Raw genomic sequence first — 19,029 nt, forward strand, 5'->3', positions numbered from 1 at the left:
TTTTTCCCCCCTCCCCCCTCCCATCCCCTCCTCCCCCTCACCCATCCCGCCCTCCCCCATCCCCGGCCCAATGTCGGCCTTTAACTCGCCGATGGTTCTATAGTACTTAACCATCCTTGAGTCTCCTCTCCAGGGTAAACCCGCATGCCTGCCCCGTCCTCCCTCCCGGCCCCCAACATACGGGGGGGGGGCCGGGAGGGAGGACAGTAGCCCCCTAACTCTCCCACAATCCGCTCCAGCCCCCCCTCACCCCACCCCCCCGTCCCCCCATCCGGGAAGATCTGGAACCCGCAAATTCAATTTTTTACAGAAATCCTCTAATTCCTCCGGGAATCTCAGTCTAGCTGACACACCATCCCCCAAACCAATTAAACATGAGGGGAAACCCCAGTTATATTTAATATTTTTCTTCTTCATTTCTTCCAACAATGGTTTTAATAATCTTCTCCTGGTCAACGTCTCGGGGGCCAAATCCGTGAATATTTGTAGCTCTGTGTCCATATATAAGGGGACCACCCCTCTCCTCAACTTCACCCCGATATCTTCTTTATCCTTATGAAACCTAAATCTGACAATAATATCCCGGGGTCTACTAGCCTCGTCATTTCTCCATTGACCAATCCGATGTACTCTCTCGATTGCTGGAAATTCCTCCTTATCTTCTTCCAGAAATGGGCCAAATATTATTTTAATGATTTTATTTAAATCTTCCCCTCTAGATTCTGGTACTGATCGGATTCGCATATTTTTCCGTCTGTTACAATTTTCTTGGTCTTCTAATCTATATAGAAGCCCCCTCTGATTTTGCTGGGAGAGTTTAACCTTTTCCTTCAACTTTATGACCTCCTGGGCCAGGTTCTCTACCCTTTCCTCCGTCACCTCAACTCTTTTTAACAGATGACCCAAGTCAACCCGTAGCAGGTTTATATCTGCTTTAATAGACTTTTCCATTCGTGTAAACATTTCCATCAGATCGCCTTTTGTTAATATTTGGTCCTCCGTTCTTCCTTCCTCTAGTTTACTTATTTCTGTATCACTACCATTTCCTAGTTCTTCTAAGGACTGATCTGGGGTCTCCCCGAGTTTATCTTCCCGCCCCTTTCTCCTCACCGTCTTAGGGTGTTGGTGTCTGGTACCTTCCTGGTCTCTGGGGCTCGAACCCTGTGTCATAAACTGTCTTATTGAACTCTCGTTCCCTCTATCTTTTGGAGTTTTCAAGGGACCTCCCTTTGTTTTGCTTGTAGACTTACTCATTGTTACTTCCTTTCCTTTTCTTATTCGCTTCCCCAGTTTCCTCTCAAATGGGCTTCTATCCCCTTCTTAGGCCAATTTATTATTGTTGGAGGGACACTATCCAGGTTCTTCCCATTTCCCCTCTAATCGCCTGTTACTGGGCCTCCAGGTTTGTTTGCTACCAGGTAATCTGCTTATAAATTCACCTTCTATGATCCGTGAACTTCTGGATATACAGGATATTTAGGCTTTTATTCCCTGGTTCTTTAATTATCTATCCATACACAGTTATTTTTAAGCGTTTAGCTCAGGGGTGTCCAAACTTTTTTCAAAGAGGGCCAGATTTGATGAAGTGAACATGCTCGAGGGCCGACCATTTTGCTTGACATTCTTTAAACCATTAAAATTCAGTCTAAGTGTGTTCATCCGAGCACTAATACACGGCCCAACAAGAATTCTCTTGCCTTTGTGCTGTGTGTGGTGAACAGATGAGCTTGGGTGTGTTATTTGGATATACTGTATTTAATCGGCTTATACCACACACCTTAACTTTAAAAAGGAAGTCTCAGGAAAAAAAATAAAAAATCTTACATTTTAAATAAAGACATGTGAAGCAAAATAAGGGTCAGTGCCCATCTGCAGCCCCCAGCTTATTGCCATGAATGCAGCCCCCAGCGTATTGCCATGAATGCAGCCCCCAGCGTATTGCCATGAATGCAGCCCCCAGCGTATTGCCATGAATGCAGCCCCCAGCGTATTGCCATGAATGCAGCCCCCAGCGTATTGCCATGAATGCAGCCCCCAGCGTATTGCCATGAATGCAGCCCCCAGCGTATTGCCATGAATGCAGCCCCCAGCGTATTACCATGAATGCAGCCCCCAGCGTATTGCCATAAATGCAGCCCCCACATTGCCATGAATGCAGCCCCCAGCATATTGCCATGAATGCAGCCCCCAGCGTATTGCCATAAATGCAGCCCCCAGCGTATTGTCATGAATGCAGCCTCCCCCGTATTGCCATGAATGCAGCCCCCAGCGTATTGCCATGAATGCAGCCTCCACCGTATTGCCATGAATGCAGCCCCCACATTGCCATGAATGCAGCCCCCACGTTGCCATGAATGCAGCCCCCACGTTGCCATGAATGCAGCCCCCACGTTGCCATGAATGCAGCCCCCACATTGCCAGGAATGCAGCCCCAACATTGCCAGGAATGCAGCCCCCACATTGCCATGAATGCAGCCCCCATATTGCCATGAATGTAGCCCCCATATTGCTATGAATGCAGCCCACACATTGCCATAAATGCAGCCCCCATATTGCCATGAATGCAGCCCACACATTTCCATGAATGCACCCCCCCATATTGCCATGAATGCAGCCCACACATTTCCATGAATGCACCCCCCATATTGCCATGAATGCAGCCCACACATTTCCATGAATGCACCCCCCATATTGCCATGAATGCAGCCCACACATTTCCATGAATGCACCCCCCATATTGCCATGAATGCAGCCCACACATTTCCATGAATGCAGCCCCCATATTGCCATGAATGCAGCCCACACATTTCCATGAATGCACCCCCCATATTGCCATGAATGCAGCCCACACATTTCCATGAATGCAGCCCCCATATTGCATGAATGCAGCCCACACATTTCCATGAATGCAGCCCCCATATTGCCATGAATGCAGCCCACACATTTCCATGAATGCAGCCCCCATATTGCCATGAATGCAGCCCACACATTTCCATGAATGCAGACTCACCATTGCCATTAGTGCAGCCTGATTCATGTCCCTCTGCAGCGTTGGAGGAGACAGGGAGGGGGGCGGGACGAGCACCGACAGACATACAGGAGAAACTCCTGTTTCCATCGACGGCCTCTTTAATTGAAAGTCCCGCCTCCTGTGATGGACAAAACGGTTGTCCAATGGCAGCACAGGACGGGACTTCCTTTTACACAGGACGCTGTCCTGTATCCACGGCACTCGTCCTGCCCCCTCCATGGCAGCCAGCATATCTATCTTTTGTGGCCCCCGGCGATCGGGGATTCGTTGGGGGCCACAAAAGATAGATATGTGAACATGACCAGACGGGCCGTCCGAAACCGGAACGCGGGCCGCGATTGGCCCGCGGGCCGGACTTTGGACATGCCTGGTTTAGCTCATATAGAATTCTTGGAAGTCCGATTCTTTAGAGCCCTTCAAACTTGTAGTAAACTCATAAAGATGCATAAAGATGCTAATTCCTTTCCACGGCCCTTTGTTCCATACCTCTGTTGGGGGATCCAGGACAGTGGGCTTAATTACCAACCTTTAGGATTTTATCCGGTTACTAGCACCAACTTCCACTGAACCTCTTTAGAATTCTCCCATTTTCCACAGCAATTCTCCCTGTCGCCCCTATTTCCTCCTCCTCCTCAAGTCGCCTTCTATGTGATAGGGTTTTATGTAAACCACATATGCTCTCAGTTCGCCTAATAGGGGATAAAATTGCCACTGCGCACCTCCACCATTTAATTTGTAATTATCGCATAGTATTCCTCCAAGTTCATATTTCTTTCATGTTTTCCCTGCCATTATACACATAGGGGAAAACGCTCAGCCAAAACGGTATAAGACAGAACTTGTATACCTCTTACTTCTCCTTTAAGAGAGCTACTCCACTCACTTTCTTTTACTGGTTTGAGGATATCAAAAAGGAACATTTGTTTATTTTGTGTCAAAAAAAAAAAAGTCTTACCAGTCTTTCCAGTTTTAAACAATATTCCCCAACTTTCAGCCAGCGAGTCTCTCAGGTCCCCCTAACTTTACTCATACCTTACTGTACAGCTTTCCGTCCAGGAGGAGAACTTTATCTTGTCCAGATTTACTTCCCTCTCCAGTCCCCTGATCTCCAGACGTACATTTATCTTCAGCCTCTGTAACATAAGAGCAGACCGGCAGACGGAGAGAGGGAGGGAGGGAGGGAGGAGAGACACACACGAGCCAGCAGCCACCTCACCGCTCCGGTGAACCTCCGCTCTTTTCCTTCTCCCGGGGCGCGGGGTCAATCCCTGCGTCTCTTCCGACGGTGCTAGCGGTGACTTCGCCGTTCGGTCCGTGTCCCGCTCGGAGCCTCTCACGCTCCGATGTCCACGACCCCCGTGTTCCTTCACTCTCGGGCTTCCGCGCACGCATGCCGGCTCCTCCCCCCTGGTCAGAGGTCACGACGTCAGCTCGTCATGACGCGTATCTGTTGTCTTCTGATCTGGACTGTGTTTGACCCCTGGCCCGCCTCCTGGATTCTGCCTTTGCCTTACGGACTTGCTACCATTGCTTCTGGACCTTCCTACGGGACATCACCTTTCAGCTCTGCTCAAGCTACCTGCAGATCTACTAGCAAGTGACTGTCCTACTGGTAGCTTGTGCCTCTTGGTGCAACCACCCTCTGTGCCACCTTCAGGGGTGGTCTGTGCCGAGTCGCAACAGCGACCGCTCTTGGCATCTTGGCCTCGGTGAGTACATTTATATGATAGTACGAACCAGCCATGACAGAGGCCAACAGAGCAGGTTCTCCATTAGAAGTCCTGTGCCAGCAAGTCTCTGCACTCACAGAAGCAGTACAGAAACTACAGGATGGCTATGCACAAATCAACAGCAGGCTTCAGCAACTAGCCACAGCTCCGGCACCCACAAATCCTACGCAGGCCTCCGCCAGTAGTGCCTCCACACCTCATGTCCAGCCTCCACCCGCTATGATGATGGCAGTACCCGAACCCCGAGTACCCATGCCTGAGCGATTTTCAGGCGACCGAAAGAAATTCAGAGCCTATAAAAATGCATTTTCCTTGTACTTGGCTTTGCAACCCAGGACCTTTTCTTCGGAGATCGTCAAGGTCGGGTTTATTATCTCTCTTTTGGCTGAGGAACCCCAGGCCTGGGCCCATAGCCTTATGGAACAGAGAAGCCCCTTGTTAAACTCCATGGACACCTTCTTTGAGGCCATGGGACAATTATATGATGACCCTCAGCGTACTGCCACAGCTGAGGCTACCCTGCATACTTTCTCACAGGGGAGGAGACCGGTGAAGGATTACACCATTGAGTTTCGCAAGTGGTCAGCTGACACCAGCTGGAACGAGGTGGCCCTGCGTTATTAATACTGGTTAGGGCTCTCCGAGAACCTAAAGGACGAGTTGGCCCAAGTAGCGACTCCTGCCTCCTTGGAGGAATTAATCCAGCTGGCCACAAAACTGGACAGACGGATGCGCAAACGGCGCTCCAAACGCCTCCAGGCCCCCGGCCTAGTTGGATGCTTCCTAAGGCCACTGTCCCGTATCCGCCCATCCTGGTTCCTTCGGGTCCCTCAGCTTCGGAGGGGGAGCCCATGCAGCTGGGTTTGGTCCGTCCTCGTCTCACCCCAGAAGAGCGACAACGAAGACGACAAGCCAATCTGTGCTTATACTGTGGGGGGCTTGGACATTTCATTCACAGCTGCCCTGTGAGACCCCGTAAGTTGCCCCCACGGTGTATAATGAACTACCAGAGTGTTGGTCCTGCTCAAACCTATGCGACTCTCTCTGTTTCCCTACAGCTGGCGGAAGAGAAGATCCCACTCCCAGCCGTGATTGACTCGGGGGCATGTAGTTGCTTTTTGGACATCTCCCTTGCACAGCAACTACTCATTCCAAGCCAGAATAAAGCAACACACCTTCTAGTCCATTTAGCAGATGGATCTCTGCCACACTCAGGTCCAGTAACACAGGAGACACTACCCTTGCTTACTATTACAGACTCCGGCCATAGAGAACTCCTACGCTTTGATCTAATATCATCTCCCATGTTCCCTATCATCCTGGGACTTCCTTGGTTGCAGGCTCATGATCCCCAGATCAGTTGGAACAAGAAGGAAGTGTCCTTTACATCCGCCTATTGTATGCAGCACTGTTTTGATTCCGTTCCAGCTCCTTGTATGACCGTGGCCCCCACCACTAATCACCTTCAGCACGTTCCTCAGACCTATTCTGAGTTTAAAGACGTCTTCGATAAAAAGAAGGCTGACCGTCTACCACCACACAGACCATATGACTGCCCCATTGAACTGTTACCCGGCTCTGAGATCCCTTTTGGACGAATATTCCCCTTATCCGAGACTGAACTAAAGGCTCTCAAAGCCTACACTGATGAAAATCTTGAAAAGGGATTCATTCGCCCATCTTCTTCGCCAGCAGGGGCGGGTATTTTCTTTGTGGGAAAAAAGGACGGATCCCTTAGGCCATGTGTTGACCATAGGGAACTTAATAACGTCACAATCAAAAATCGCTATCCACTTCCACTCATCCCTGAGTTATTCCAGCGCTTAGGATCTGCCAAAATATTTTGCAAATTGGACTTGCGGGGGGCCTACAATCTCATTAGAATCCGTGCTGGGGATGAATGGAAGACAGCCTTTAGATCGAGATTTGGCCACTATGAATATCTTGTTATGCCCTTTGGCCTGTGCAATGCCCCGGCCACATTTCAGCATTTAGTAAATTATATCTTCAGAGACTATCTTGATGATTTTATAGTGGTATATTTAGATGATATCCTTATTTTCTCTGCTTCTCTTGAACTACACAGGGTCCACGTGCCGAAAGTCCTTACCATCTTCCGACAACATCAGCTGTACCTTAAGGCGGAGAAATGTGAATTTGAGATAACTACCGTTCAATTCTTAGGATTCGTCATTTCTACCGAAGGCATCTCCATGGACCCCTAAAAGATCAAGGCAATCTTGGAATGGCCTGCTCCAAGGGATAAGAAAGCCATGCAAAGGTTTATAGGCTTCGCTAATTTCTATCGCAGATTCATCGCCGGGTTCTCTTCAATAGTCGCACCCATTACTCAGTTAACCCGCCAACACACCCGATTTCAGTGGTCTCAAGAAGCCCAAGAAGCCTTTACTAAACTAAAGACCTTGTTCACCTCAGCTCCTATTTTATGGCATCCCGATCCAGTACTACCATTTGTACTGGAAGTAGATGCCTCCGAGACAGCCACAGGAGCCATCCTCTCACAACTACAAGGGCCTAAAGCTTTGTTACACCCGGTGGCTTTCGCATCTCAGAAGCTGAGCCCACCGGAGAGGAATTACGACGTAGGCGACCGAGAACTATTGGCCAGCAAGTTCGCTCTGGAGGAGTGGAGATACCTCTTGGAAGGAGCCACTCATCCCATCACAATATTCACAGATCACAAGAATCTTGAATATCTGAGGACTGCCAAACGCTTAAGACCCCGTCAAGCCCGTTGGGCGCTATTCTTGTCAAGATTTCAGTTCCATATCTTGTACCGGCCCGGATCCAAGAACAACAAAGCGGATGTGCTCTTGCGCATGTTCCCTGAGTCCTCCCAGGTAACGGAACCTAGTGCGATCTTGTCGCCTCAAAACTTCCTTCTACTCCCACAGCCTGACTTAATTACGGCCATCAAAACAACTTCAGTCCATTGCAATGACCCAGTCCTATTTACCTTGGAAAAATGTGACAATCTGTTTTGGGCCGGAAACAAGGTCTTCAATCCCCTTGAGATTAGGACTCAAGTTCTAAGGACTTGTCATGATCACAAATTGGCCGGCCACTTTGGGACACAGAAAACAGCGGAACTGATCTCTCATTCCTTCTGGTGGCCAGGTTGGAGACAGGACTGCCAGACTTACATTGCCTCTTGTGTACCATGCCAGCGTAAAAAGGGTCCCAAGACCAAGCCCTGGGGCCTGTTAAGGCCTTTGCCCATTTCTGACCGGCCTTGGGCAGACATGTCAATGGATTTTATTGTGGAGCTACCGCCCTCGGAAGGATTCACCACAATTCTGGTAGTAGTCGACCGTCTTTCAAAGATGGCCCATTTCCTACCTATGGTCGGTACCCCCTCTGCTCTGGAAACTGCCAATCTCTTTATTAAGGAGGTTGTCAGGCTTCATGGGGTTCCCAGCAGTATCACGTCAGATAGAGGTTCATAGTTCACCTCTAGATTCTGGAGAGAACTCTGCAAGACACTGGAAATCAAGATCTGTTTGTCATCGGCATGTCATCCCCAAAGTAACGGGCAAACTGAACGGACAAACCAAACCCTTGAGTAGTATGTTCGCTGCTTTTGTTCAGGATCTCAAAATGATTGGTCGGCCCTGTTGCCATATGCAGAATTTGCCTACAGCAATTCAATTCATACAACTACCAACCAGACTCCCTTTTGGATCAACTGTGGCTTTCACCCTTCTTTGCTCCCCAATTCCATCCCAGAATCTACTGTTCCTGCGGTCCAAGATCGGATAACCACCATCCAATCTAATTTCCAAAGGATCCAGGAGACCGTACAGAAGGCCCAGGATGATTACAAGAAATACCATGATAGGGGAAGGAAGGAGAACCCTACCTTTAAAATTGGCTATCTGCCGCTAATCTTAAACTTCCTTGTCCCACACGCAAGCTGGGTCCCAGATTCATAGGACCATTCAAAATCAAAAGGGTAGTAAATCCTGTAGCCTTTGAACTCGGGGGGGGGGGGGGGGGGGCACTGTCATAAGATGCGCACGGGTAAAGCGCTCTGGCGCACAGCTGTGTGCAATAGGAATAAGCTAAAGCACACAAGCACACACTCACAGGGTGTGACCCCTCGCTGACCTATAAAGGAAGTGAGGTCATCCAAACACACTGCTGGTTCGTCTTCAGCTTCCTGTGATTCCCACGTCTATTCCTGTGATCTGTATTAACCGTTGTGACCCGGATTGCCTCATCGACCTCGCTGATCTTCTCCTGACCCGACCTCTGGCTTGACCTTGGACTCCCGCTTTCTGTATGTGTTTGACCCTCAGCCTGCATCTGGACTTACCTGCTATCTCCTGTTAAAACAATTAAACATAAAGTTGCGCTAAATATGCATGAAAGCTAAAGTGAAAAGAGTAATAAAACTCAGTGTAAATTGTATAGAAAGAGCAAAAGAAATCAAACAAGCACCATATACAAAATTCAATCAAAAAGAAGAAAGTTCTTATAATTAAGAAGTCCTGGTTCCAACTAAAAAATAACGAACAGGGAGATCAGTCCTTTTCACAAATTTGATGAAACCTTCCTGGCTATGCCACTATCGCTTCCAGACCGGGGAGAAAAGGTTTGACTCTTACCGCAATGGATGGACTCCAAATCAACGGAGTCGTTAGCGCTGGCAGACAGCCCTCTGCAGAGTTCGTTTGTTCGTAGTCCGTCCCCACACACTACTGAGGTACGAATGAGTACGTGCAGATCCTTCGAAGGTCGTTGGCCCCAGTCGAAGAGTTCCGGAACTCGTCGGAGGTCCTACTTTTCCTCTCGATCACCACGGGGAAGAGACAAGGAGGTCGACCGATCACTCTGGATTCCTGGAGTTATCTAGAGCTCTCCAGTGAATTGTGAAGTACAAAGGTTTTTCAATGCGCAAACCTGCAGTGAAACACAAAACACTCGGGCCTCCCAGCCACGAGCGAAGGGAGGGGGAAACAAAAATGGACTCCGATCGTGAACTTACTGTTTAACAATCGACTAATTTATTAAATAAAAATAGATACACAGCAGGCCAAAGGTATGACCCAAAAGGCCGAATTACAACGAATAAAAAGTATACATAAAAAAAACGGTTAAATTAAAAATAAATATACACCCATGCGAGGGAATATTCTAAGCGTGGTGGTATCAGCAGAAACAGCCCCTGCTATCTCCTGTGTTCGACCCCTGGCTTGTCTTTGGATTATCCTTCTGTCTAAGCTTTCCTGGTACTTGTTGTCTTCTGATCTGGACTGTGTTTGACCCCTGGCCTGCCTCCTGGATTCTGCCTTACGGACTTGCTACCATTGCATCTGGACCTTCCCACGAGACATAACCTTTCAGCTCTACTCAAGCTACCTGCAGATCTACTAGCAAGTGACTGTCCTACTGGTAGCTTGTGCCTCTTGGTGCAACCACCCTCTGTGCCACCTTCAGGGGTGGTCTGTGCCGAGTCGCAACAGCGACCGCTCTCAGCCTCTTGGCCTCAGTGAGTACATTTATATGATATATAATCACACAAATAGGTTGGACTTGATGGACTTGTGTCTTTTTTCAACCTCACCTACTATGTAACTAGAAAACACAAGGGAGGAAAACAGTGAAACAAACCAAAAATAAAGATATTAAATGCAAATTGGCTGGCTGTGAACTGAAAACAGTCATGGCTGTTACAGGGAATAGAGTGATAAGTCCTGCAGTGCCCAAGGCCCATTTGGACTGAGAAGCTAAAGGATAAATGAGAAAAGTGGGCATTGGAAATAACAGTGTTAATAATGTATTGCAAGGAAATTATCTGATGTGTTAGTCTTTTAGTATGTGTCTAGCATTCAGGAGCAACCATGATATCCAGAATTTTTTGGAAACCTGACAGTACTAAGACCTATTGCTTGTATAACATTTGAAATTGTTTGGAATGAACAGGAAGAAGGGAAACTGTTTTTCTTTGCCTGACCCTAATGATTCTTTAGACATAGCACCTAAGGATTTGAAAAATGGTATACCTTATGTTATGCAAATAAGCAATGTACATAATAAAATTATGGGCGTATATGAGAAAATAATTGCGCTGCCTTACTTCAGTTGCTACAGTCATTTGTAGTGCCCTGAGAACAATAGCTGATCAGTGATTGTGTGCCACAGAGAAAGAACAGAAAAAGTGGAAAGGTGAATTTGAACCTTCCTTAATTTGCACACGAGTTCTTAGAGGCTGTTACAGCTGACAACAGCCTAGAAAAGATCAGGCGTTGGGCTGACAGGCCTCCTGCCACAGAGGACAAAGTGAAAGTGTATGAAATTGATTGGAGAGCGGTGGGGGTGAGCAACATTACATTAACCCTCTTGAGACCAGAGGTACCCAGGCTAAATTTAGCAGCATCAGCGTGTGTTGGCTAACTTAACTAATTGTATGCCTTAGGCTGGGTTCCTACTGGAACACGCATTGGCTCACAGCAGGAGTCCGGTGCGTCTCCATTCACCATTTCAGGTCTGATTTTAGACAGAATTTTTTGCTGAATTCAGACCTGAAACGAACCAAAAGACGCACAGGACTCCTGTGCAATTCTCACCAGAACCGCTGCGGAGATGTGTGAACCGGCTCCAGTCACAATCTCCTGCTATGAAAATTGGATACGGGGAAACCCTAATCCAATTTGCATAAGTGTGAACCCAGCTTTGATGTTTCCTTGACATCTTTTAGGCCATAAAGCATGTATCATCTAGGTTGCTCACATACACATGATGAGGGAGCTTAGGATGGATGTGTTTGCATGCCCTGGCGTGGTCAGATTTAAATAGGGAAGGAAAGCAGGGGGACTGGCAGGATCACCAGGTATTTCACACAAAGGAAGCACTTCAAAGAGCACAAGATATTGATAAATGTTGGGCGACATCAGCCGGCTCAATAGAAACCGGCTGACATTTGGACCATGTGTTCAGCCTTCGGTCCGGAATTTGACCAGCTTCTGTCGAAGGGTTATGACTGAAAAAGGTCTGCTGAATGGAGTGTTCTGGCGGGGGACCCCTCACATTTCTGTAAATATTTCATTATATCTTTTCAGTGACAACACTGAAGAAATTACACTTTGCTACAATGTAAACTAGTGAGTGTACAGCTTGTTTAACAGTGTAAATTTACTGTCCCCTCAAAATAATTCAACACACAACCTTTAATGTCTAAACTGCTGGCAACAAAAGTATGTAAACCCCTAAGTGAAAATATCCAAATTGGGCCCAATTAGCCATTTTCCCTCCCCGGTGTCATGTAACTTGTTAGTGTTACAAGGTCTCAGGTGTGAATGGGGAGCAGGTGTGTTAAATTTGGTGTTATAGCTCTCACTTTCTCATACTGGTCACTGAAAGTTCAACCTGGCACCTCACGGCAAAAAACTCTCTGAGGATCTGAAAAAATAATTGTTGCTCTACATATAGATGACCTAGGCTATAAGAAAATTGCCAAGACCCTGAAACTGAGCTGCAGCATGGTGGCCAAGACCATACAGTGGTTTAACGGGACAGGTTCCACTCAGAACAGGCCTCACCATGTTCGACTTAAGAAGTTGAGTGCACGTGCTCAGCGTCATATCCAGAGGTTGTCTTTGGGAAATAGACTTATGAGTGCTGCCAGCATTACTGCAGAGGTTGAAGGGATGGGGGGTCAGCCTGTCAGCGCTCAGACCATATGCCACACACTGCATCAAATTGGTCTGCATGGCTGTCGTCCCAGAAGGAAGCCTCTTCTAAAGAGGATGGACAAGAAAGCCAGCAAACAGTTTGCTGAAGACAAGCCGACTAAGGACATGGATTACTGGAACCATGTCCTGTGGTCTGATGAGAGCAAGATAAACTTATTTGGTTCAGATGGTGTCAAGCGTGTGGTGTCAACCAGGTGAGGAGTACAAAGACAAGTGTGTCTTGCCTATAGTCAAGCATGATGGTGGGAGTGTCATAGTCTGGGGCTGTATGAGTGCTGTTGGCACTGGGGAGCTACAGTTCATTGAGGGAATCATTAATTCCAACATGTACTGTGACATACTGAAGCAGAGCATGATCCCCTCCCTTCAGAGACTGGGCCGCAGGGCATTATCCTCAAAGGTAAGGTGGAGGAGCGCAAGGTCTCTAACATACACCAGCTCCATGATGTCGCCATAAAACAGTGGAAGAGGACTCCAGTGGCAACCTGTAAAGGTCTGGTGAACTCCATGCCCAAGAGGGTTAAGGCAGTGCTGGAAAATAATGGTGGCCACACAAAATATTGACACTTTGGGCCCAATTTGGACATTTGACTTAGGGGTGTACTCACTTTTGTTGCCAGTGGTTTAGACATTAATGGCTGTGTGTTGAGTTATTTTGAGGGGACAGAAAATTAACACTGTTAATCGCTTTCAGACCGGACCATTTTGCTGGCTTAAGACCAGACCACTTTTTGCGATTCGGCACTGCGTCGTTTTAACTGACAATTGCGCGGTTGTGCGACGTGGCTTCCAAACAAAATTGACGTCCTTTTTTTCCCACAAATAGAGCTTTCTTTTGGTGGTATTTGATCACACCCGCAGTTTTTATTTTTTGCGCTATAAACAAAAATAGAGCGACAATTTTGAAATAAATGCATTTTTTTTTTTTTTTACTTTTTGTTATAATAAATATCCCCCAAAAATATATAAAAAAAAATTTTTCCCTCAGTATGTATTCTTCTACATATTTTTGGTAAAAAAAAAATTGCACTAAGCGATTATTGATTGGTTTGCGCAAAAGTTATAGTGTTTACAAAATAGGGGATAGTTTTATGGCATTTTTATTAATAATTTTTTTTACTAGTAATGGCGGCGATCAGCGATTTTTATTGTGACTGCGACATTATGGTGGACACATCGGACATTTTTGACACATTTTTGGGACCATTGTCATTGATATAAATGAAAAAAGTAAATAATTCAGTGCACTGGAATTTGTGTCATTAGCACTTTGTCTCCCAGTATACACACACACACACACCAGTGGCCATAATGGCAATAATGAAATACAATCTCTCTCCTCCTCCATGTAAAGACTTGCCGTACAGGCACCAGGCCAACTTGCTGATTGCAATTCTACATGGCCAGTAGCATACCCCTTAAGAGCAGCAAGTAATGCACCACAAAGACAAGCCACAAGGCCAGGAGGAACTAATACCTTCCACTAACCTACCCAGGAAGCTAGATTTTAGCTAAAAGGCAGAAAGGCATTATATTCCATACAGCATACATATTTTACAGGCTTTTTGGCCATCAGCTGTGAAATGCAGTACATAGAAACAAAGTCTTTAATGGAGCAGGGCTTGAGGAGCAACAAAAAAAATGAACTAGGCAGGTTATGGCGAAATGTGCTAAAAGGAACCAAAAAGCCCTCCATCTGTCCAATGCAATGCACAAAAGAGCTTTCATCACAAATCCTCAAAATAAGGCGCTTATTACTAATTTCACTTCCATCACAAATCCACAAAATAATGGGCTTATTACTAATTTTAAGATAGTGGTCTCTAGTATAAATCATTCCTTTAGCATTTTTGTTGCCCAATTTGTAATCCAAATTCACTGGTTTATAGCACAGATACAGCCTAATTTTATAGAGCTTTAAAATATTATATTAGGTTGTCAAAGTGAAAATATTGAATAACAGCCATAGCTGAAGGATTCCGCCAATACTATTGGTCCCTATATAACCTTACCCCCCCCCCCCACCATCCAAACTCCACTCAGGCAACCCCACGCAAGACCTGCCTTCTTACATCCAAGAAACATCTCCCTACCATCCCAGCCTCCGACTCAGCAGACTTAGAATTCGCCCTGTCCAAAACTGACTTTCAAATGGCCATAAAAAGCCTTAAAAACAGCAAGAGCCCAGGCCCATATGCGTTTTCCTCACGCTTCTACAAAACATTCCCAATCTTATTAGCACCTCTATTAGCAAAAGCAATTTCTGCCATAGACGAGACGATTACCCCGTCTCCAGCTCTACTTCAAGCCCAAATTGTAGTTATCCCGAAACCAGGTAAGGACCCCTCACTATGCCCCAACTATAGGCCGATATCTCTATTAAAGATAGATTTAAAACTGTTTGACAAGATTTTAGCAAACCACCTCTCACCCTTCCTACCCGAGATAATAAATAGGGTTTTGTCCCTGGGCGTGAAGCCAGGGACAACACCACCAAAACCATACACCTCATAGCATATGCTCAATGTAACTACATACTGACCTGCCTTCTCTCCTGTGATGCAAAGAAGGCCTTTGACAGGGTCAGTTCATGTCCCTCTACTCCAAACCATCGGCCACTATTTTGGTAAATGGTACCCAGTCAGAAAAACTTACAATCGCCAATGGCACCAGGCAAGGCTGTCCCACTCCTGTATGCCCTAGTAATTGAACATTTAGCCCAAGCTATCAGAGCAAATCCAAACACACACGTTATCCAAACCCCCTCCTCCCAATGTAAACTTTCCCTATATGCGGATGATCTGCTACTTTATGTGACCCAAACTCATATCAGCATCCCATCCATACTCACAGAGATCAACCGGTTCGGTTGCTTCAGCAATTACAAGCTGAATATCTCCAAAATGGAAGCACTAAACCTTTCTTTAACGCAACCCACCCTTGTCTTCCTTAAGGCCAATTTCTCATTTCAATCGCAGGCAAACTCCATCTCATACCTAGGTACAGCCATCCCAAAACACACATCAGAGATATACGCCCTAAATTTCAGCCCACTCCTCACAAAACTGAAACACCTCACAAAAAACCGGATGGACCTACCAGTGTCTTGGTTTGGTCGCATGAGCACACTAAAAATGGATATACTTCCTAAACTATTGTACTTATTCCAAGCCCTAATCGATTGCTCTCCCATCTGCATTCTTCTGTACCCTTCGCTCAATGGCAAATCGATTTGTATGGAGGCGGAACCACCCCAGACTGAAACACAAGCTCTTATGCTCCCCCACCTCTAAAGGCGGGGCGGGCCTGCCAGATTTTGAGCTCTATCATACATTGGCAGTGGTCTCCCGAATTCTGGAGTGGTTCCCTTGCCCCCTGATCAAAGCCTCAACCCTAGTGGAACAAGAATTGTCCTCGGGTGACCTTCGAGCACTCCTCTGGGGCTTTGGCCGGACCCACAAATCTCTCACACTGTTGTCCCCCCTCACTAGAGACGCCTTAGCAATTTGGTACAGAAGAAAAAAGACCTACTCTCTGTCCACTCAACCGAGCCCCCTCACCCCTCTATTTGACAACCCGGCTCTCCCAGAAGGTTGATAAACCCACACCTTAGATAGCTACAATAGAGACTCCTGGCCCACAGCACAACAGTTTGTTAATAAGGATCTTGGCACCTTTGTGACTAACCATCACACTACATCCCCTAAGGTGACATGGCTTACTCGCTTATACCTGACCTCTTATTGCAAAAAACTCCACATCTCCAAACAAATCCTCAGACCCCTGACTGGGTTTGAACAGCTATGTAAACTTACAGAAACCCCTAGTCATACCCTATCACTGATCTACAAGATGATCCTTGACCACACTCACGAGACCCTTCCTTAATACACCAAAGCATGGTCGGAGGAGCTCGGGAGAGATATAACAGAGGCGGAATGGGGTAAAGCTTTTATCTTTGCCCATAAGTCATCCATCTCAAGCTACACACAGGAGAATACTATAAATTGGTATCAAGGTGGTATCATGTACCGACAAATTTCAGGAATGTGTTCCCATCAGTCACCGATATCTGCTGGAAATGTAACTCAGCAAAGGGTACGTACATTCACATCTGGTGGGAATGCGATGTGCTTCACCCAATTTGGACACAGATTTTTCAAATCTATACTGAAATATACGATAAACAGTTCATACCATCCCCTTCTATAGCCCTTCTTTCCATATTGCTCGGAACTGTAAAAATTCCAAAAGCAAAACCTCCTAAAAAAAATTCTCAGTGCAGGTTGACATTTAATCCCTAGACACTGGAAATCCACCTCCCCATCTCTTATCGAATGGGTAGGCGAGATAAATGACATTATGGTTATGGAGGAGATGCGGGCCAAATCTCTAGACAAAGAAGCAAAGCTTTCATTTATCTGGAGTATCTGGAGGCATTACTCTACTTCAGATAGATTGAAGCACAGACTCTCAACAGTAAGTACTCCTTGAGGAACTAATACCCCCCCCTAAAAAAAAAAAAAAAAAAAAAAAATTCTTGTCTATCCACAACAGATAAACCCGCAATAGGATGAGGCCTGCTGTCTCTCCACCCCCTCCCCTCCCCCCTCCTTTTTTTCCCCCAATGACCTTCCCTCTACCTATCTGGTTTTCCTCCTTTACTAACACTTCTATCTTTCCTTAGCTCCTCTATCCCTAGCTATGGATAGCCATTTCACAAAACTACAAGTACTCTTGGCCCTCAGTATGAGTACTACAGGCAGTTAGGAGACTTGAAAATGCACTGAACCCGGGTTATGACACTTAACAATGTTTAGTTTAGACACATTTACTCCCTCGGCTTCTGGACACAGCAGGTTCCCATAGGGGCGTCTAGACCGTTGGTGAGGGCAACCACCCGAATGTCAGCACCATGCCTGAAACACTACTTCATAGACATACTCTCACTTCACCTATATGTATGTAATGGAATGCACTATATTTTATTTGACCAGAATGCCCTTTGTCAGGTCCTGTTCTTGTTCCTTTCTGTTCTAATATGTACTAAAACAATAGAAAATGTATTGAACCTAAAATATTAGGTTGTACTTGTACTATAATCTAGCTGCTCTGGGTGTACAGCTGACCAAGCAGCATAAAGCAACGATTTGCATGGTTCATCCCCTATCTTGAAATGAGGCAATCCTTATTTTGGGGATTTATGATGAAAGTAAGATATGTGTATAGTTTTAAGAAGGTGCTACTGTGCTTTAATGAATCACTGAATGGCTTTTTGTTCCTTTTAAAACTCCTCACTGTAAGCCATCTGGGTATACTTATGCTATATATATATATATATATATATATATATATATATATATAATTAATTTTTCTTTAAAAAAAAAAATATTTTCCTATCTATGACAGGTCTCTTTACCAGAAGGTATGTCTGTGTACCAGGGAATTGTGTACGTGATATATTTACATCCCTAAGCAAACAACCTGACAGCAGATTTTTAGATGTGATGGGTGCTCTAACAAATACAAGTTAATTTAAGCTTTTTTTTTTCTATCCGTTACTAAACAACATATTTTTTTGTGCTTGCAAGGCTAGAGGAAAAGTCATTCCCCTGGAATCAATTTTTCTGCTATCACTAATGTTATTTCTGTAGTCACCCTCATTTCCTATGAATAAATGCCACGGGTGTCATAAACATGCACACTTGGTTGGTGTATGCATGCTTGCTTATGCCAATATCTTGCAAACAACATCATAAGCATTATATGAATTTGTCTGGTCAAAATCCACTGAATTGAAGACATTTAGGGTTGATTTATTAAAAGCATGTAGGTTGTTCACTTTACAAGGGGATTTTACCTTAGCTTAGTGAATGATTTGAAAATGTACTTTGCAAAGAAAGAATATCCATCCAGGTACAAGGACATTTAAAAAAAAAATTGTTTTTGCTTGTATATAATTATATTATGGAAGTCAGCAGAGCTTCACTTCATCCACCAAGTTACGTGAAAGTTCACTTGCAAACACAAAATTCATTTTTAACCACTTCCCGACCGCCTGCCGTACATATACTGCAGCAAGGTGGCTCTATTACGCGAAATTACGTACCTGTACATGATTTTGTTAATAGCCGATACCGGGCGCGCACGTGCCGTCAGAGCCACAATCGCACACGTCGATTGGAGACAGGGGAAGCAAATACTCCCCACAGAGACAGAACAGCGGTCTGCTGATGATCTAGTCTTTCTGCTAATCAGGAACACAGATCACATGCAGTGTCCATGCAGTGAGCCCATCCCCCGCTCATTAAGAAAGCACAATTAGGGAATACATTTGACCCTTTGACCACCCCTGATGTTAACCCCTTCCCTGCCAGTGTCATTTATAAAGTGTTAGTGCATATTTTTAGCACTGATCACTGTAATAATGTCACTGGTTCCCAAAAAAGTGTCAAAAGCTTCAGCTAGGGGTCCGATCTGTCCGTCGCAATGTCGCAGTCCCGCTAAAGATCACTAATCATTGCCGTTACAAGTAAAAAAAAAAATGCCATAA

Source organism: Lithobates pipiens, unplaced genomic scaffold (genome assembly GCF_037356315.1).
Source record: "Lithobates pipiens isolate NorthernLeopardFrog02 unplaced genomic scaffold, aLitPip1_a1.2 Scaffold_13, whole genome shotgun sequence".
Taxonomy (NCBI): domain Eukaryota; kingdom Metazoa; phylum Chordata; class Amphibia; order Anura; family Ranidae; genus Lithobates; species Lithobates pipiens.